The sequence below is a fragment of the Symphalangus syndactylus genome, chromosome 23 (genome assembly GCF_028878055.3).
Source record: "Symphalangus syndactylus isolate Jambi chromosome 23, NHGRI_mSymSyn1-v2.1_pri, whole genome shotgun sequence".
In the NCBI taxonomy this organism is placed as follows: Eukaryota; Metazoa; Chordata; class Mammalia; order Primates; family Hylobatidae; genus Symphalangus; species Symphalangus syndactylus.
This window is the reverse complement of record NC_072445.2, coordinates 48,054,606-48,077,292: the sequence shown is the minus strand read 5'-3', so window position 1 is coordinate 48,077,292 and position 22,687 is coordinate 48,054,606. Positions and strand designations below refer to the sequence as shown.

Here is a 22,687-nt window from a genome sequence, read left to right as displayed (position 1 = left end):
TGTAGGTATAATTCAGCCCAAATTCACAATCAGATTTGTCTAAATCCAAAGCCTCTACCTTTTCAACTAGATCACACAGGATGTAGGTGTAATTCAGCCCAAATTCAGATGCTGTGGGGAAGAATGAATTCATTCTTGGCAGTATCAGTCACATGGCTACTTTGTAATGATAAGTCAATTTCCCTAAACAAGAACTACTGTGGCTTTATGCCAAGGTGGGCAATAAAATAGTACTGTAATGTTTAAGTTTTACTTGATTTACATATTTGAGTGACTTTAAATAATCCCAGCAGCATTTGGTGCTATTATGAATATAATATTATACATACTTTGGATCCTATGCACAGACTACATACTTTTTTCAGGTTCACACCATGAAATAAAGGTGAAGGGGCTATTTCAAACATCTTAAAGGTGCTTTTGCGGAAGTCAAGACCTATCACTGGAGTTTCTTAACATTTTGTGTATATTAATACATATATATGTTGTATTATATATATATATAGTGTATATATAAAAAACTGTCCTGTGCATTTCTCTCCTCATTTATTTAAACTTGCTATTTTTCTGACATAATGTGCCAGTCATACAAGGTGAATATGGAATATGAAGTTGTACAGTGATGAGTGGATGATACATTTCTCAAACTCTGCCCAAGACCCATTGCTATGTGTTTCTCTGGAGTTGGTATGAAATTAACAGTTTCCACCTGGAGCCTAATATATGCCTATTTATTCAGGTACACATCACTCTAATAATCACTAAAGGAGTTTTCCGTGTAAAACTCCAGCAACACAGCAGATCCTGTGGCTCTTTCAGTGCTAACTTTGATTTATGAAGAGAGAAAAATAAGACAATACAAAAAATGCTATGCTAGTCAGAAACCAGTGAAGTGAGATCAAGAATAACACTTTGTTCTGATCAGTGGAAGGTCAGAACTAATCCTCTCTCTCACCCTCATTTTGAGACCATCAGAGTGCAGTTTTGCAGGGCAATGATGAATTGGGGGTTGTCTTAGTTTGCTAGGTGCTGTAGATCTCATTTATTTTATTTTACAAGTCATTTGGCACAATGGTACTAATGACAATGAAATTGGATTCCTGCTACTTAAAAAGGCCTTCTACTTTGTGCATAAATACCTGAGCCCATGCATCCAGTTGCCAGGGGAAGGCCATTATCCAGTTACCATCTCTAGTTACAGTAACTTTAATTTGGTTATTTAGTATTATAGTCAGCCCACACATAAGCAGGATGAGGCAAATATCTACACAATACTTGCAACTAGTGTGAAAATTCTCTCTTTCCCCAGAATAGTATGTCCACTTGCACGTAATAGAATCTCAACTTTTGGCCAGGTGCGGTGGCTTATGCCTGTAATCCCAGCACTTTGGGAGGCTGAGGCGGGCAGATCATGAGGTCAGGAGTTTGAGACCAGCCTGACCAACATGGTGAAACCTCGTCTCTACTAAAAATACAAAAATTAGCTGGGCATGGTGGCGTGTACCTGTAATCCCAGCTACTCAGGAGGCTGAGGCAGGAGAATTGCTTGAACCCGGAAGGCAGAGGTTGTAGTGAGCTGAGATCGCGCCATTGCACTCCAGCCTGGGTGACAGAGCAAGACTCTGTCTCAAAAAAAAAAAAAAAAAAAAAAAAAAGAAGCTCAAACTTTTTCCATTAAAGAACCGTTTATTTCTTTTAAAACTCCATGCCTATATGTATACATATATTTTAATATGCTGCTGTTTGTTATAAGCCATTTACTTATTCATGTGAACTGTATTACCTCTTCCAGGACAATTAGCAATGACTTTTAAGTAACATGAAAGAAGGTCGTGTGTCTGATGATTCTCTATTCCATACATGATACGTATTACACTCTTATGCACATGCACTTAAGAAATGATTTTTGATAAACATAAGTACTTGATTTCACTGAACAATGGAAATGCTCAAGTTCCAGGTACTATGGGATGGGAAATTTTGATGATAGAAGAAGGAAGAATAATAATGGAGAACAAAGGCATAAATGAGATATTGTCAAAGATTAGTAGGTAAAAATAAATATATGGATGACATGGATGGGGTGAGCATGAGTGTTACCAAAGACAAAATCAGGGGCACAGGAAGAGAATGTAGGAAATATTCCAAGACTAAATTCACAGTTAAGCCTTAGACTAATCCCAACAGAAAGATATAGAAAATCTTGCAAACTGAAGCTTTTCTTAGCAATCAACTCCAAATTGACTGTTTCAAACACACACCTCTCCTCTCTAACCTGATACCACTGTGGTAATCAATTTGGATTATTTTCAAAAGTATCCCTTCTAAGGTTCCTGATGAAATATGCTGAGCACATTTTGTCCCCTTGAAGTAAATGTGCTTTCCATGGTTCATTAAATCACCATGTCTCCAGCATAATTCAATTCTAGCCTCATATACACCTTAGAACTAAGCCACATATTACCAAATAACACCCCTCCTCTTTACTATCACAGAATTTGATCACTGTATTTTCTTAAAATAAAAGGTAGTTTTATAAATGAGCTTGCTCCATTCAGTTCTGGCTCTTCTAATAACCAGCTTCAAGGGCTTCAATTTATTTAACAATGCTGTCATTTAAAGTATGTCATTTAATCTGCGCATGCACGCGCACACACACACAAACACACACACACACAAGAAAAACAGAATTTAAAATACTTCCACTTGCCACTGATGACTCTGAAGAGTTAATATACTCAGAGCTGGCTATTATTAATATTTTGGGCCAGTCAAAATGTGTTTGCCTTGAAGGAGTTTAACCACAGAAGTAGCTGATTAAATGGGACTTCTTAGCTTTCTGCTCAGATAATTCCATGCTCTAGCTTCAAAAATGACAGCTTAGAAGCTCAGACACCTAATAATCCCCAGGTGCTCTGAAATCACGAGATGCCACAACACTCAAAAGCTGAGGGTTCAAGTGGACAGCGTGGAAATAATATGTTTACAAGTGAAAATGTGTATAGTGCCCATAAGCAGTTTGCATCCCTGCAGATATTAGAAATTATTATTTCTTTCCAGATTGAACTCATGATTACACTTCTTACATTATTCCACGTATTTCTTATACCACTATTGACAGATCTTTCATATTACACCTTGTAGTTAAAGTCACATTCCTTGCCTTAGCAACTAGGCTATATCAGAGAAAGGGGACATTTTATTTCAAAGGCCACACACATTTACACATTTCTCCATGCAGCATTGATGTATTTGTGTATCATGTGCCATGCAGTACTCTATATGTTTGTGAAAAAGATAGGCAAGGTCTTTGTGCCAAAAGACTTTACATACAAGTGGAGGGAGATAGATATTAAAGAACTGTACCAATAAATGAATGATATAATTTTAGAGAGAGATGGTGCTAATAAGAAATAAGCCAGAGTGCCAGGATAGAGAGACATGGGTGCAGCTGGTCAAGAAAAGTGTCGTTGAAGACAAGTTGTCATTTGAGTAGAGGTGTGATGATGGGAAGAAGTCAGTCCTGAGATCTCAAGTGATAATACCCAGGCCCATGAAAAGGCAAACATAGAAATGAGCTGTCATGGGCCAGGTGCGGTGGTTCACGCCTGTAATCCCAGCACTTTGGGAGGCTGAGGCGGGCAGATCACGAGGTCAGGAGATTGAGACCATCCTGGGTAACATGGTGAAACCCTGTCTCTACTAAAAATATCAAAAATTAGCTGGGCGTGGTGGCGGGCGCCTGTAATCCCAGCTACTCGGGAGGCTGAGGCAGGAGAATGGCGTGAACCCGGGAGGCAGAGCTTGCAGTGAGCCGAGATCGTGCCCCTGCACCCCAGCCTGGGCGACAGAGAGAGTCTCCGTCTCAAAAAAAAAAAAAAAAGAAATGAGCTGTCATGATCAGGGAATACAGAAGACCATTGTATGAAGAGTAGGGTGAATTATAAGGAAAGTGGTAAATGAGTTGGAGAGAACAGGGTGGGGTGAGAGGAGGGAAAGACAAAATACAGCCTTGCAAGAATTTGGATTTATTTTAACGATATGATTTGGATTTTTAAAAGCTCACTCTGACTTCTGTTCAGGAGTGGTATTATGGGGTCAAGGATAAAATGAAGGAGGCTGGTTATATTACACCCTAAATCTTATAAAGATCAAAACTATAAGTTTCGAGTGTTGCTAATTCTCCTTCTTTGATGTATGAATGACTGTGGCTGTGAAAGTGTACAACATCATTGCTCTATTCTACTCAATGTGAAGAAAGGAAGCCCAGTCTATAGTTCTTACTTGTTTTATGTTGGGGTGATAGGGATGGGAGAAGTTTTCTTCAGGTCCATTTCACAGGAGTTTTGTGCATGATTTCAAAACAAGAATAATTGTCACAAAATTTTTGTTGGTAGCGCTTTCTGTGTCAGAGTGGTAATACAGAAATAGCATAAAGCTTGGAATCAGATTTAGAATCCACTCTCAACCACTTATTGGTTATATAATTTTTTTGTAGTTTTTGATTTTTGTGGGTATATGGTAGGTGTATATATTTATTGGATATATAAGATATTTTGGTACAGGCATGCAATGTGTAATAATCACATCAAGGAAAATTGGGTATCCATTCCCTCAAGCATTTATCCTGTGTTTTGCATTCCAATTATACTCTTTTAGTTGTTTTAGAATGTACAATTAAATTATTGTTGGCTATAGTCCTTCTGTTGTGCTATCAAATATTAGGTTTTATTTATTCTTTCTATCCTCCCCCAAACCCCTAAACCCCATCCTACCCTTCCCAGCCTCTGGTAACCACCCTTCTGTTCTCTATCTCCATGAGTTCAATTGTTTTGATTTTTAGATCCCACAAATAGGTGAGTACATGCAATGTTTGTTTTTCTGTGCCTGGCTATTTTAACTTAACATGATGATGTCCAATTCCGTCTATGTTATTGCAAATGATAGAATCTCATTCTTTTTATTGATGAATAGTACTCCATTGTGTATAAGTACCACATTTTCTTTATCCATTTATCTATTGATGGACACTTAGGTTACTTCCACTTCTTGGCTATTGTGAAGAGTGCTGCAACAAATATGGGAATGCAGATATCTCTTTGATACACTGATTTAATTTCTTTAGGGTATATATCTAGTAGTGGGATGGTTGGATCATATGGTAGCTCTATTTTTAGATTTTTTTAGGAACCCCCAAACTGTTCTCCATAGTGTTTGTACTAATTTACATTCCCACCAACAATATACGGGGGTTCCCTTTTCTCTACATCCTGGCCAGGGTTTGTTATTACCTGACTTGTGGATAAAAGCCATTTTAACTGGGTGAGATGATAGGTCTTTGTAGTTTTGATTTGCATTTCTCTTACAATCAATGATGTGAACACCTTTTCATATGCCTGTTTGCCACTTGTATGTCTTCTTTTAAGAAATGGCTATTCAAATCTTTTGCCCAGATTTTAAATTAGATTACTAGATATTTTTCTATAGAGTTCTTGAGTTCCTTATATATTCTGGTTATTCATCCCTTGTCAGATGGGTAGCTTGCAAATATTTTCTCCCATTCTCTGGGTGGTCTCTTCTCTTTATCGATTCCTTTGTTGTGCAGAAGCTTTTTAACTTGATGTGATCAAATTTGTTCATTTATGCTTTGGTTGTCTGTGCTTGTGGGTATTACTGAAGAAATGTGTGCCCAGATCAATGTCCTAGAGAGTTTCCCCAATGATTTCTTGTGGTAGTTTTATAGTTTGAGGTCTTAGATTAAGTTTTTAATACATTCTGATTTGATTTTTTTGTAAGGCAAGAGATAGGGATCTAGCTTCATTCTTCTGCATATGGATATCCAGTTTTCTCAGGACCATTTATTGAAGAGACTGTCTTTTCCCGAATATATTCTTTGCACCTTTGTCAAAAATGAGCTTACTGTAGGTGTGTGGATTAATTTCTGGGTTCTCTATTCTGTTCCATTGGTCTGTGAGTCTGTTTTTATGCCAGTACCATACTGGTTGTTTGTTTGTTTGTTTTTCCAGAGCTCTGTAGTATAATTTGAGGTCAGGCAATGTGATTCCTCCACTTTTCTTTTTGCTCAGGATAATATTGGCTATACTGGATCTTTTGTGGTTCCATATAAATTTTAGGATTGTTTTTTCTATTTCTGGGAAGAATGTCATTGGTATTTGGATAGGAATTGCATTGAATCTGTAGATTGCTTTGGGTAGTATGGACATTTTAATAATAATGATTCTTCCAATTCATGAACATGGAATATCTTTCCATTTTGTGTGTGTGTGTGTGTGTGTGTGTGTGTTCTGTTCAATTTCTTTCATCAGCATTTCATAGCTTTCATTGTACAGATGTCTCACCTCCTTGGTTAAGTGAATTCCTAGGTATTTGATTTTATTGTGGCTATGGTAAATGAGAGTATATTTTATTTCTTTTTCAGGTTGTTTGCTCTTAGTATATAGAAATACTACTGATTTTTGCATGTTGATTTTGTATCCTGCAACTTTACTGAATTTGTTTATCAATTTTAATAGTTTTTGGTGGCATCTTCAGGTTTTTCCAAATATAAGATTATATCATCTGCAAATACAGATAATTTGACTTCTTCATTTCCAATTTGGATGCCCTTTATATCTTTCTCTCGTCTGATTGCTCTAGCTAGGACTTCCACTACTATGTTGAATAACAGTCCTCACAGTGGGCATCCTTGTCATGCTCCAGATCTAAGATAAAAGGTTTTCAGTTTTTCCCCATTCAGTATGATACTAGCTGTGGGTTTGTCATGTAAGGCTTTTATTACGTTGAGGTATGCTCATTCTATACCCAGCTTTTTGAGAATGTTTATCATGAAGAGATGCTGAACTTTATCAAACGTTTTTTCAGCATTAATTGAAATGATTATATGGTTTTTGTCCTTCATTCTGTTGATACAGTGTATCACATTCATTGATGTGTGTTGAACCATCCTCGCATCCCTGGGATAAATCTGATTTGGCCATGATGAATGATGTTTTTAATGTATTGTTGAATTCGGTTTGCCAATATTTTGTTGAGGATTTTTGCAACAATACATAAATCAGAGATATTGGCCTATAGTTTTCTTTTTATTGATATGTCTTTGTCTGGTTTTTGTATCAAGGTAATACTGGCTTTGTAGAATGAGTTTGGAAGTATTTCCTCCTCCTCTGTTTTTCAGAGCAGTTTGAGTAGGACTGGTATTAGTTCTTCTTTAAATGGCAGTGAAGCCATTGGACCCTGGGTTTTTCTTTGCTGGGAGACTTACTATTACAGCTTCAATTTCATTACTTGTTATTGGTCTGTTCAGGTTTTGGATTTCTTCATGGTTCAATCTTGGTAGGTTAAGTGTGTCTAAGAATGTATCCATTTCTTTAGATTTTCCAAATTGTTGGCATATAGGTGCTTATAGTAGCCACTAATAATCCTTTAAGTTTCTGTGATCTGAGTTGTAATATCTCCTTTTTCATCTCTGATTTTATTTATTTGGGTATACTCTCTAATTTTCTTAGTCTGGCTAAAGCTTGTCTATTTTGTCTAACTTTTCAAAACATCAACTTTCTGTTTCATTCATCTTTTGTATTGTTTTCTTTATTTAAATTCATTTATTTCCGTTCTGATTTGTATTATTTATTTTCCTCTACTAATTTTCCATTAGGTTTGCTATTGTTTTTCTAGTTCTTTAAGATGCATCATTAGGTTATTTATTTGAAGTTTTTCTTTGTTTTTGATGTAAGGACTTATAGCTATAAATTTCCCTTTTAGTATTGCCTTCACTGTATCCCATAGGTTTTGGTATGTTGTGTTTCCATTATCATCTGTTTCAGGAAAATTTTCAATTTTCTTTTTAATTTTTTCATTGACTCATTAGTCATTCAGGAGCATACTGTTTAATTTCCATGTGTTTCTGTATTTTCTAAAATTACTGTTGTTATTGATATCTAGTTTTATTCCACTGTGGCCAGAGAAGATTCTTAATATTATTTCAAATTTTGAATGTTTTAATACTTGTTTTGTGACATAACATATGGTCTATCCTTGAGAATGATCCATGTGCTGATAAGAATGTATATTATACAGCTGTTGGATGAAATGTTCTCTAAATATCTATTAAGTTTTTTGTTCCATAGTGCAGACCAAGTATGATGCTTCTTTGTTTATTTTCTGTAAGGGAGATCTGTCCAATGCTAAAAGTGGAATGTTGAAGTCTCCAGCTATTGTATTGTATTGAGGTCTATCTCTCTCTTTAGCTCTAATAATTTCTTTTATATATCTGGGTGCTCCAAGTGTTCAGTGCATATCTATTTACAATCATTAGATCCTTTTTTGAATTGACCCCTTTATCATTATATACCAATCTTCTTTGTCTCTTCTTAAAGATGTATTTTTGAAATCCATTTTGTCTGAAATAAGTATAGCTACTCCCGCTCTCTTTTGGTTTCCATTGGCATGGAATATCTCTTGCTATCTCTCTGTTATCAGTCTATGTGTATCTTTACAGGTGAAGTGTGCTTCTTGTAGGCAACAGATCATGGGGTCATATTTTTTCATCCATTCAGCCACTCTATGTCTTTTAATTTGAGAGTTTAGTCCATTTATATTAAATGTTATTATTGCTAAGTTGGGAGTTACTCCTGCCATTTTGTTATTTGTTTTCTGGATTTTTCACAGTCTTCTCTTCAAAAAGAAACTAATAAAAGCTCTATACTAACCTTGTCCTCCTGCTTGAGTTTCTTGGCAAGCCTCACCACTGTGGGATGAAGTGCTCTGGGGTCATAGGTAAACGTGAAAGGCAGTCTTGGACACAAGGACTGCAATTCCTAGGCAATTCCTAGTGCTAGGCTGGGTTCAGAGCCAGTGAACTAGGCTGGCATGTGACCTAGTGAGACACAAGCTGGTGCAGCTAAGGGAGTGCTTGCACCATCCCTCCCCCAACCTGAGGCAACACAGCTGGCAGCAACAAAAGTGTCTCCTTCTTTCTGCTCAAGAAGAGGAGACCTAAGAGTCTTCTTTGGGTTAAATCTACTTGATGTTCTCTAACCTTCTTGGATATTGATCTCTTTTTCTAGGTTTGGGAAGTTCTTTGATATTACCCTTTTGAATAAACTTTCTACCCCTATCACTTTCTCTAACTCCTCTTTAAGACCAGTAACTCTTAGATTTGCCCTTTTGAGACTATTTTCTAGATCCTGTAGGCATATTTCATTGTTTTTTATTCTTTTTTATTTTGTCTCCTCTGACCATGTATTTTCAAATTGCCAGTCTTCAAGTTCACTAATTCTTTCTTCTGCTTGGTGAATTCTGCTATCAAGAGACTCTGACACATTCTTCAGCATGTTAGTTGCATTCTTTAACACTAGAATTTCTGCTTCTTTTTAATTTTTTTAAATCTCTTTGTTATCTGATAGAATTCTGAATTCCTTCTTTGTGTTATCTTGAATTTCTTCAAGTCAGCTATTTTTAATTTTTGGTCTGAGAGGTCATATATCTCTGTCTCACCAGGATTAGTCCCTGGTGCCCTACTTAGTTCATTTGGTGAGATCATGTTTTTCTGGATGGTGTTGATGATTGTAGATATTGGTTGGTGTCTGAGTATTGAAGACTTAGATATTTGTTACAGACTTTGCAGTCTGGGTTTGTCTGTGCCCATCCTTCTTGGGAAGGCTTTCTAGGTATTCAAAGGAACTTGGGCCTCAACCCCTATAATGCCATGGCTTTGGCACACTCATAGAGATACTGCCTTGGTGGTCTTGGATAAGACTGGAAGAATTCTCTGGGTTATCAGGGAGAGGCTCTTGTTCTTTTCCCTTACTTTCACCCAAACAAATGGAGTCTCTCTCTCTGTTCTGAGCCACCTGGAACTGGGATATGGTGATGCAAGCACCCCTGTAACCACCACCATTGTGACCGCAACGGGTGAGACCTGAAGCCAGCACAGCACTGGGCCTTGCCCAAGGCCCTTCCCTTGTTTCTTCAGGCCCTAGATAAGTCCAGAGATGCTATCTGAGAGCCAAGGATTAGAGTGAAATACCTTTGCAATTTACCTGATGTTCTATTCTACTGCAGCTAAGCTCAAACCACAATACAAAGTTCTTCTCACTCTTCCCTCCCCTTTCTATAGGCAGAAGATCCTCTCCCTGTGGTCGACACCACCACTGGTCCATTGGGTGTTCTGCCAGGCCACTTCTGATGTTCACTTAAAGCCCAAGGGCTCATCCATCAGCTTATGGTGAATGCTGACAAGCTTGGGACTCACTCTTCAGGGCAGTGGACTCCTCTCTGGCCCAGGGCAGGCCCAAAAATGCTGTGCAAGAGCGTAGGCCTGGACTTGGGGACCCCAAGAGCCTACTTTTGCTCTACTCAACTGTGGTTGAGCTGGTACCTAGGGTGCAAGACAAAGTCCCATTTACTTTTCCCTCTGCTTGTCTCAAACAGAAGGAATCTTTCACTGTAGCCACCACAGCTGGGAATGTGCTGGGTCACCCCAAAGCCAGCATGTCTCAGAGCCCAAGGCCCATGGTGTACTACCTGGGTATTGCTGCTGTTTAATCAGAGCCCAAGGGCTTTTTAGTCAGCAGGTGATGAATCCTGCTAGGACTGGGGCCTTCCCTTCAAGACAGCAGGTTCCCTTTTAGCCCAAGGCGTGTCTAGAAATGTCATCTAGGAGCTAGGGGTCTGGACTGGGGGCCTAATGACTTTGCCCAGTGCCCTATCCTACTGTGGCTGGTATCTAAGGTTCAAGACAACATCCTCTTGACTCTTAGGTCTCCTCTTCTTGACCAGAAAGAAGGGGACACTTTTGTTGCTGCCAAGCTGTGTTGCCTCAGGTTGGGGGAGGGATGGTGCAAGCACTCCCTTAGCTGCACCAGCTTGCGTCTTGCTAGGTCACATGCCACCCTAGCTCACTGGCTCTGAACCCAGCCTAGCACTAGGAATTGCCTAGGAATTGCAGTCCTTGTGTCCAAGACTGCCTTTCACGTTTACCTATGACCCCAGAGCACTTCATCCCACAGTGGTGAGGCTTGCCAAGAAACTCAAGTTCCAACCACTAGGCTGAAGGAGTCACCTCTGGTTCAAATGTTCCCTCTGTGTGCAGGCACTGGAGGAGAGCAGCATGGCTTTATTCTTTGCCATGACGGGACGGTACTGAGTTAAACGTAAAGTACCGCAGGCATTGCGAGCTTTCTCCCCAAAGTGCACAGATTCTCTCTCCATGCTGCATGGCTGCTGGCAGGGAATGGGGGAGTAGTGCCATTGGCAATTCAAGACTGTCTCTCCTGCCCTCCTCAATGCCTTTCTCCATGATATGAAGTTAAATCCAGGTACTGTGATTACTCACCTGATTTTTGGTTCTCGTGATGGTGCTTTTCTCTATGCTGTTAGTTGTTAAAATTTGGTCTTCCAGCGGTGGCAGTGAGGGTGGGGGTGGGCAATGAATGGTATAAGCTTCCCTCTTGCTCTGCCTTTAGAGTTAAATAATTTTGGGGAAGTCAGTTAATGTATCTGAACCTTAGGTTTCATATCTTTCAAGTAAAGGAAATAGTACCAGTATGTAAGATCTAGTGAGACAGTGCATGTGACAGCACTTTATAAATTTTAAAGCACTATAGAACTGTTCAGCATTTTGATTAATGAGTATCTAGGCTGACTTCTATATTTCATAAGGTGGTGATAAAAATATTTTAAGGTGCACTGTCACTGTCATACACAAAAGTGGGCCTCTAGGGCTGAGCTCCCACCACTATCCTGGAATGCTTCCAAAACTCCAAGGTGAAGGTGAAAGTGGGAATTGAAAAGGGAAGGACAGCCAGGCACGGTGGCTCACGACTGTAATCCCAGCACTTTGAGAGGCCAAGGGGAATGGATCTCCTGAGGTCAGGAGTTTGACACCAGCCTGGCCAACATGGTGGAACCCGTGTCTACTAAAAATGCAAAAATTAGCCGGGCAAGGTGGTAGGCATCTGTAATCCCAGCTACTCAGGAGGCTGAGGCAGGAGAACTGCTTAAACCCGGGAGGCAGAGGTTGCAGTGAGCCTGGATCGCACCATTGCACTCCAGCCTGGGCAGCAAGAGTGAGACAAAAAAATGAAAATAAAAAGAAAGAAAGAAAGAAAGAAAGAAGAAAGAAAGAAAGAAAGAAAGAGTGAAAGAGAAAAGGGAAGGGGATAACAATCACCTTAAAAATAAAGTTGGAAGGGAAATGTAAAGGATCATGTAGTCTATAGGTTGACAAGCTTTTTCTATAAAAGTCCAGAAAGTAAATATTTTAGGTTTTACTGGTCATACAGTCTCTGCTGCAGCTACTCAACACTGCTGTTGTGGCACAAAAGCAGCACCAATAGACCATATATTAGAAAAAGAACATGCTTGTGTTTCAATATAACTATTTGTGGACACTGAAATTTGAACTTCATGTAAGTTGCATAAGTCAAAAAATACTATTTTCCTTTTGATTGTTTTTCAATCATTTAAAAATGTAAAAGTCATTCTTAGCTCGTGGGTCATACAAAAATAAGTGGTGGGATGGATTTGATCCAAGTGTTGTGGTTTGCAAAACCTGATGTAATCTATTTCTCTCAGTCCTGGGTTAACTGTGAGGGACAACCTAAATCTACTAGCTGCTAATTTAGCTGTTAAGGATACTTGAAAAAATAGGATAATTAAGACTTTGCAGTGAGAGAATATCATTCAAAAATCAAATAATGAAAAAAATCTATACAGAGAATTTTTAAAAGACTTTATTTAGATAAAAGGGGTGATTTACACATACTGTGCCAAAGAAAATGAAGACATAACTGGACCCCCACTGATAAGAATGTCCAGCTAGATTCAGAAGTTTGCTAATTGACACGTGTAAGTTTAGAAAAGATAAACAGAGCTTCATTTGTAGGACACATAAGCTGTGTTGTTATGCACAGACAGACCAAGTTCACTGTTGCTAAGAATCCTGTCAGATTAAATCAACCTGCAAATATATAATTGTGACATCTTGTTCTCTTTGGTACAGTGTGTGCCACTGTAGTCATTATCTCAAAGCTCTTTCACTCTGAAGAGCATCAGTGTATAATTATATTCTTTTATGAGACCTCATTTGTAGACATCGTCCTCTTTCAGAGTTGGCTTTGCTGAGGGAAAGTAGGTCATTTTTTCAAGACTGTCCCAGTAGTGCTGAACAGTAAGCCTCTCAACAATGTCCTTTTAAATAGAGCATCTTGTGGAACCAAAACTCCTTGTTCTTGCTTTAAATTCTTTAGCTCTAATTTAACAGATGAACTCATATCCCAATTCCTACAGGCCCTCACTGTCCACAACAAGGCCCAGGGGAAGATTATGGGCTTGTGGTCTGTTCAGTCTAGCACGTGGGTCAAATTCTTCATAACAAATGGAGAAAAACATATTTTATGTCCATTATTTCGAAAGCTAAGACTATGAGTTATTTGAGAATAATCTCTAAGTAACTCTGTGAGAAAAGGAATAATAGTTAATATGTGATATGAAGGTTGAGAAAGACAAAAGGTTGACAAACTATGGCCCAAGGACCATATCCGACCCACTGTCGTTTTAATAAATGTGGTTTTATTAGAGCACAGTCATGTTTGTTTATCTATGTGTCGTCTACGGCTTTCTTGCTACAATAGCACACTTAAGTAGTTGAAACAAAAACCTATGGCCTGCAAAATCTATAACATGTACTGGTCCTTCAGAAAAAAAATCTTGCTCATCCCTGCTAGAGACTGTCAAAATCACAAAGTTAAAATTATAAATGAACTTGAATAAGCTATTCAAGTGTTGAAAAAATTTTCAGAATTACATTATATTTGTTATGCTATTTTCAACTTAAAACGAAACATAATGCCAAAAGTGTTTTTTTTTTTTTTTTTTGAGACGGTGTCTCTCTCTCTCGCCCAGGCTGGAGTGCAGTGGCGCAATCTCCGCTCACTGCAAGCTCCGCCTCCCAGGTTCACGCCATTCTCCTGCCTCAGCCTCTCCGAGTAGCTGGGACTACAGGCACCTGCCACCATGCCCGGCTAATTTTTTTTTGTATTTTTAGTAGAGACGGGGTTTCACCGTGGTCTCGATCTCCTGACCTCGTGATCCGCCCGCCTCGGCCTCCCAAAGTGCTGGGATTACAAGCGTGAGCCACCGCGCCCGGCCCAAAAGTGTTTTTATTCCCCTTTGTTCATCTAAATTAATTACTATCTGGCTTAGTAGTACTGTGTATTCTACTGGTACTTCAAAAAGAAAAAAAACCAAAGTTCTTTCTGAGTGTGTGTGCATGTGGTTGTGTGTGTATGTGTCTGATTACGTGTGTTTAACAAAAACACAATTTCTGAGTTTTTTATTTTAAATTGAAATGGGAGATATACATTCATGCTCTCAGCATACTCAACCTTCATGGGCCTGAAAATTCATTAATAAGCATCAAACCTGGGAGGAGATGATGCTTCAGACCTAAGAAATTCCTCAGATGCTTGGTTAAGGAGGAACTAGTGCCCTTTACCTGATATAAGATTTCTTACTTTTCTAGAATTTTTTCTTTAAAGACAGGGTCTTACTCTGTTGCCCAAGCTGGAGTACCATGATGCCATCAGAGCTCACTGCAGTCCTGGACCCCTGGGCTCAAGTGATCCTCCCACCTCAGTCTCCCAAGTAGCTTGGGACTTCAGGCGCATCACCACACCTGGCTAATTCTTAAAAAATCTTGTTGTTGGGCCAGGCATGGTGGCTCACGCCTGTAATCCCAGCACTTTGGGGGGCCAAGGTGGGTGGATCACGAGGTCAGGGGTTCGAGACCAGCCTGACCAACATGATGAATCCTCGTCTCTACTAAAAATACAAAAATTAGCAGGGCGTGGTGGCAGGTGCCTGTAATCCCAGCCTCTCAGGAGGCTGAGGCAGGAGAATTGCTTGAACCTGGGAGGCAGAGGTTGCAGTGAGCCAAGATCTCTCCACTGCACTCCAGCCTGGGCGACACAGCAAGACTCTGTCTCGGAAAAAAAAAAAAAAATCTTGTTGTTGTTGTTTTTTTTTTATAGAGACAGAGTTCTCCCTATGTTGCCCAGGCTGGGATCAAACTCCTGGCCTCAAGTGATCTGCTCGCCTTGGCCTCTCTAAGTGCTGGGATTACAGGTGTGAGCCACAGTGTCTTGCCTCCCCAGGATCACTTTAGAGTAGGAATCATGTTATATACCATCCTTGTCCATATCTCCAAAAGTGGGGAAGGGCTACTCAGGAGAAGGACATTACATGGGTGCTAATCAATGTATCTCATGGATAATTCTACCAGTTAGCCAACTTCCTTATCCTCTCTTGGAGATGGTCAACACACACTACAATGTGCTTAGAGAAAATAATAATCTGGTTCAGTAGAAGGTTGGATTCAGCAAAGAAAACACTGATACTTTTTGACAAAATTAAGATACCATTGTTTTCCTTTACTTTCTCCAAGTTATTTTTACATGCATATATCATTAAAAAGTACCGCCAACTCTCTCTCTCCCAGTCAGTACGCAGCTGGAAGTGGGATTTCCTTTGGCAGTTATTGAAGAACTTGTTTTAAGACTGAATATATATGAGATTTTTGAGTTCCACAAATGTGGTTGTATTTCTAAAAAGAAACTTTTCCTAACTAGAATCCATTCACCAATGCCAAATTAAATATTTGGTCAAATATAGCACCAGGGAATTAACGGTATATATAAGTATCTTTTCTAGAAATTCTTATTTTTATCATATGGTTTTTCTTTTGAAAGTCTAAAAGTAATCCAAATGCCCATCTCCTAACCCACTGAATACTTACCATTAATAATGATTTACTTATAAAGGTCTTCTGTTAAGGGAACAAGGGCTTAGTATGTGGAATGGCAGCTTGATTTTTCTTTTTTTGACATCTGTTAAAAATGAGCTATGATATCATCAATCATATTAACTCTGTGGTATTGTGTTATTTCTTCGGTGTTCTGATTTCATATGACAGCTTTTTCTAGGATTCAAACCATAAACATTTCCTCTAGAGACTGTAATGAGAGGTACAATTATAAACCCAGGGGACTGTACATGATAAAAAAAAAAAAATACATCCTTTTGCACTCTCTTCCCTAACCCACAAAATTAACTCTTTACCATAATTTTCTACAAATAGAAGAACAAGTAGAACCACTAGAAGCTGAACAATCTAAAGGTTTAATTGCCAAGAACAATTTGGAATGATATTAATTTTTTCTAAATTTATATAAAGCATGTAAGAAAATGTGTATTATAGATTTGAGCAGAATATACCAATCTGTAAAGTAGTAACTAAAACTGATAAACATGGATATTTTATCACTTTATTTAAGAATAATGAAGTATTTTATTGTCAAATTCTAGTAGTATTCTATTTATACAAAAAGGGACATAGAAAATAATTTCGTTTAAAAAGATGGCATTGATAGGAAAATAGCAGAGTATTTCCTCATATCTAAATTATATATATTTCTTTTTGGATACTCATACACAACCTAATAGTTTGAAACCCAATTCTCAACTAAATGTCAAAGTAGGGTGTGTGTGTATGTGTGTCCATTTTAGGCTACTTAATGCTTATTTGTACTATAGACAACAAAATAGCATTGGATACATTTTGTTGTTGTAATTTATACATTGGATTTTAATGTTGCTGAATGATTTTCAAATTAGCTTACATTAAATAAACTTATACCTTTTTATTGTTACTCATATCAAGAATAAGCACTGTAAGAGACTTTACCAAGAGTTTTGTGAAGGAGACTAGCTGGATTTTCATCACTCACTTCCTCTTCATCTTGAGCAAAGTGCAGCCATGCTAGTAATTATGCCCAGCTATGGGAATGACTTCTGCCATATATATATATATGAATGAATATATATAAGTGGAAGTGATTTGTGCCATTTCTAGGCCTGGCCCATAAAAACTTCCCATTTGCAATTCTCCATGTTATTTTTTCAGTGATTGTAGAAGCTGTGTGTGGAACGCGGTAGAGCCACAGGATGGAAAGGTATCAGCTCCCTAATCATGGAGAAGAGCCATCTATCAATCAGGAAAACCCATTTTGGACTTTAGATGAGCAAGCAATAAACCACTGATGTTTGAGAATTTATTACAGCAGTTAGAGTTACCTTCATAAATACAAATTTGAATTAACTTAGATGTGATTTGGAATTATTATTTTTTAAGTCTGCATGCTAACAAATCTATGGAAATGTTGGAATGAAGTTATTTCTTAAGAATTTTTACAAAGTAACTCGGGTTACTAAAAATTCCATTTTCTGATAACCTGCTAAACAGCTTTGATATAGGGAATTTGAAAAATTTAGGAATAAAAATAACAAATAAATAAAACAAAGCTCAGGGGCTTCTTTATACTACCAGCTACATCATATTTCCATGATAAAAATATGTTAGAAGACATTTCAGGCACTTACAGGCTCTACTTATATATGAACATCAGGATCTCATTGAAACTTATTTATGTGCAGACCACAGTGAGGAACGGACTACCAAAGGAATGATTTTCAATACAGTATAACCATTGCATCACACTTAACCCCTAGTATAATTAATCTGCTTTACCTAACTGGGGCTAGTGACCATTGGGGAAGAAGGAAGAAAGAAAAATCAAAAATATTCACATTGACTCAAGTTCGATGTCCCAGTCCACCGTTCTGCTTTTCGTGGAGAAATACACCTTCTTGGACATCTCAAGAAACACTCACAAAATATAGAGATAAATAAAAGCTATAGAAAACAACCTCAGCAAATTTAGGTTTGCACTGTGCAAAAGGTAACAGTGTCATGTTACACTCCCACAATCCTTTTAGGAGCATTCAATATAGAATTATTATAAGTTGTAGATAACTTTCGGAGCAATGCTAAACCCACAGCTTACCTATATGAGAATGTCCTTCCCTTTCGATGGAGGTTTGTTTCCATGACTTGTATCCGTACCATGTGACTCCACTCCTGACCACAATGCATTGGATCAGCTGGGCAAATAAGATTCTCTCTCTAGGAATTTTGGCATATAGATAGAGCAACCCCAGTAAGTTTAGACTATTACTAGATATGATGAAAATTGTAATATCTTAGTACAAAATGGTGCCATTCTTCAGAGAAAAATTATTCAGACCTAAAGATGAGAGATCCTGAGCGGGTTAAGGAGAAGGAGGAAGAAAGAAAGAGAAAGAGAGACAGAAACAGGGACAGAGAATGAGGATGAATATTATGAGGGAGAGCCTAGATTACTAGTCGCTTTCCATTTCCTGGTTCTAAACCCACTGCTGAAATATGTTTAGCTTCTGGATTCACCCAGAATAAAAGTGCAAATGAATTGCATATTCAAAGCTCCCTATTATGGACCAGTTCTGGCTAATATTAAATTACATCTTTAATGGGCCTTCCTCTTTCAACCCTACATTCCCAACATTCATAATTTTTTCCTCTGCTTTAGTAATTTTTCAACAAGTCATTTCCTACTTATCTGTAAAGATCTGGATCAAATATCACCTCCTCTGTGAAGTTTTATCAAATTCTGTTAGACAAAGTTAGTCATTGCTGCACCTGTGTTTTCACAGTACTTTCCACATTCCCGAATTATAACTATTTGCTTATGAAACTCCCATCCATCAAACTAGAAGGACTTGTGGGTTCTTGAATCTCCAGCACCTAGCAGTTTCTGGCACACAGTGGGCTCTCAATAAATGTTTATTAAGTGAATGAATCAATGCAGCAATTACTTCCTGTATGATGTTTTAAAACACCAACACACTCCCCAAATCCTCCATCTGTCCTCAACCTTTTGAAGGGAGCTTTCCCTTTATAAGCAACTATTAGCTTTCTTGCTCTCCATCCATACCTCTCTTGAGGCAGGCTCATTCTAGAATACTTATTATTCTATAACTCATATATTTTTCATAAGAAGTGACTCAATCCTGCTTATAGCTAGGGTTCATTAGCAAATGAGGTTTTCACACTGCAAATACCACTCCTAGAGTGAGTTTACACTTAGAGAAGACATACAGAAAAATTAATTGAAGAGCTTCAGAAATTACTATAATTTGGATTTATTCACAGGAGGTAGCCTACTTTATTGTTCAATGTAAAAAGATATGTTACTTATACCATGAAACATCTAACTGATTTGAAGAAAAGTATAAATTATAATACAGAATTTTTAAAGGCCTAAATAAGCCTATAGCATATCAGAGCAGCAAGTGAAACCACTCAGATATCCTAAGTTTCAGCAATGCTAACTCTTTATCACTTTGGAATCCAAATTTCCAGTCTCACTATTGTGATTTCAGAGGGTAGCTACCTAACTAAAACTCATATGCAGCACATGTACCTACAGGGCTTCTGCTGTCTTCTTGTTTCAAAGAGGCATGAGCTGTTGGCTCACCAGATTTTTAAATATCTATTGAGGGAAACAAGAGAGAAACAAAGCAAAGGGATTTTTTTTAACTGCATGTATATATGTGTCTGCCTGTTTCTCTTCCGTGTGTGTGTGTGTGTGTGTATGCAAAATTATATGACATTATATACAAGTATATATCCACAACAATATATATGTATGTGTATGTATATGTGTATATGTATATAAGTCTGAAAGTGTTTTTTTTAATTTTTTCCTCCAACCCTTCATAAGGTGAAGTTTCATCAAATCACATCATGTGACTCTCCAGGAACCTCACTGAATGGGTCTGACTCATTGTCTGGGAATTTTAAATAGGCATGTGCTTCCATGAGAGTTAATACTTAAAAATACACATACACACAAACTGGCAGTGAAAGAGAGAAAAAAAAGAAAAAAAAAAAACAAGTGAAACTTTTGCTTGGCACAAACACTCGGGTCAGGCACTGGCCACTCAATATTTCACAGTTAATTACCAGGTGGAATTACCTTTAGAGTGAAGGTGGTGGCTCTGTGCTCAGGGGGCAGAGGCAGTAAATCTATAGTTTATGTCATTAAGTCAGCCAGGTTGGATTAAGCAGTGAAAGGGACTGCCCCTGAAATCACTGACCCTGATTCCCCTCTCTGATATAAAATTTTCCTGAGAACCGAGGGCTGTGTCTGCCCACTAGTGGTCAGGTGGCAGAGCTGGTGGGACCCAGACATTCCCTAGAGGATTTTATGCCAAGTTCTATCTGGATCAGTTGGGAATTGGCCCTGGCCACCCAGTCTGCTTTTTAAAAAGTATTTTGAGATCTATCAACTCAGCCCCGTGAGATAAGTCAGAAAGAATAACATAGGCTATGTCAATCTTGAGGGAAGGTTTCTGCTTGCCTGATAGTTACCTTAAACTCTTATTAATGACGAGTAATTGCACTAGGAACTAACATTTCTAATCTATTACCAAAAGATCACCTGAGTCAGTAACACTCAGTAAAGACTAATCACTTTTTTCTTTCTCTTCCCAGACCTTCATAGAATACCACAATGACGTTTTTCTATTTGAAAACTACGAAACGTTCTTCCATTGTTAAAAGAATTAATTTGGAAAACTTTAAGTTAGAATTAAAAGTCTTTTACTTAATTGGCCCCAAACTATAATTTCCTCTTTATCTTTATTAAGCTCCTAAATGAAATCTATATTCTAGCTAAACTCAAACACTGTTGTTAGCTGACTTTTCAGTTTTTCCCCCCTGCTTTACTCATGACTGCCTACTTGAAGCACCCACCATGTTCTAATACCTACCCACCTACCTACTTACCTATACAAATATTACCCTTGATTCAAAGCCAAATCCTACATCATCATCAAACTCTGAAATGCCTGAGATTAGCATGTACTAAGTATATGAAACTTGCCATAGCCTCCTTTCATTGCCATATTTGTATCTCAAGCAATAACTTAAATATATGTCATCTCTATAGGAATTATGTCATATACTCCTTTTAACCCTTATAATGTCTGGTAAAGTGTTGTTGTTGTTGTTGTTGTTTTGTTTGTTTTTGTTTTTTACCTTGGAATAGGGTGTCCACAAATATTTGCTGAAAGTAAAACACAGAGATAAATCTGTGATTAAATTTATCAGTCAAGACTCAAATCCAACACAGTTTTATTGTGGTCCAACATAATAGCACCAATAACAAAGCTACCCCTCCATGGGTTTAGTTTTCTCAATAACTCCTAGGAATATTAATCTTGCATTGTGGGTAGAAAAAGGCTGTTGGGTGGAGTATTGACTCCCTGGTAAAGTATAAATTTTCTTTGACCTTCACATGAGTGTTAGACTTCATGATATGCAGATTTTCTCAATTTTAGCACATTTTAAAATAAAAATTGTTTGTATGAAATACCAATGGAAAACTTAAATAAGTTTTAAGGAATTCAAATCCATGAGCTCGTCCTTTTCTTTCACCACTTCTTTTTCCAGTGACATTAGGAACAACCAGACCATCTCATTATGTTCACTAGTTTTCAAAAAATGTTTAGTGGCATCACACATAAAGTTACTGAGTTCCTTGATTCTTTTAAGTGAGTGATTAAGAAGATCCAAAGCAGATATTTTGTGTATCTCTGTTACCAATTCATGCTATGGACTATCAGTTCTCTGCTAACTACTGAAAATAGAGACATGAGCATCTTTAAATTTAAACATATTAGAGAGCCAATTCTGGAAACACTAGAACCAATTCAGAAAATGACTCCCGAAATTCTCTTCCTCTAGAATCACTCTTGGTATTAAAATATCTGTATTTGTTAGGGTCCTCCAGAGAAACAGAGCCAATAGGAGATATATACGTGTGTGTGTGTATGTGTGTGTGAGAGACAGAGAGGGAAAGAAAGAGAGAGAGAGAGAAAGAGAAAGATTAGAATTAGTTCTCTTGATTATGTAGGCTGAGACGCACCATGATCTGGCATCTGCAAGTTTTAGATCTAGGAGAGTCAATGGTATAGTTTTAGTCCAAGTCTGAAGACCTGAATGCCTGAAAACCGAGAGACAGTCCTGATCCAACAGCAGGAAAAGACTGATGTTTCAGCTCAAGCAATTGTGCAGAGAAAGCAAATTCTCCCATCCTCTCCCTTTTTGTTATATTCAAGCCCTCAACAAGTTAGATCAGGCCCACCCACACTGGGTGAACAATGTGCTTTACTCAGTTTAACATATTCAAGTGTTAATCTATCCAGCAACATTCTCATGGACACACCCAGAAATAATATTTAGCCAAGTATCAGGCATCTAGTGATGCAGTCACGATGACAAATAAATTAGCCAGCAAAAATATATCTGTTATAAATATTTAAAATTCGGTATTTTTTCTTATAACTCTTCAATTCTCTAAACACTTTATACCTCAAATATTGACAGAAAAAATGCTTTAGTTTACTCATATGGTTGTTAAAATCGTTTTAAACTTGTTTTTATATTTATCATGTCTCATTTTTATAATTGTTTGATATAAATAACCCATCAACTTTTTCCATTCTAATAGTTTTCTTTCCTAGTGTAAAGAAAGTTATAACTCATCAACTACCATAGAAAAACATTTCAAAAGAATTTTGCCTTTCTCTTCAGATTTTCTCATCAAAATGACTTCGTTCTCTCACAAATATACCAAAAATTATGCTCAGAAAACTTTTAGTGTACCTTCACTTACTTGTTTTCTTTACTTTCTCCTCCATTTTTTCTTTCCTTCCTTCCTTCCTTCTT

The 22,687-nt window shown here is 37.8% G+C and overlaps 1 long non-coding RNA gene across 1 annotated transcript in view; it reads right to left on the bottom strand.

The window, feature by feature from the left end:
* Window positions 1-17,954, bottom strand: part of LOC134735750 (uncharacterized) — an 81,732-nt gene extending 63,778 nt beyond the window's left edge. The window contains exon 1 of the long non-coding RNA XR_010119174.1: window positions 17,922-17,954. This is a non-coding gene — a long non-coding RNA (uncharacterized lncRNA). The remainder of the gene's footprint in view (window positions 1-17,921) is intronic.
* Window positions 17,955-22,687: the final 4,733 nt, after the last annotated feature.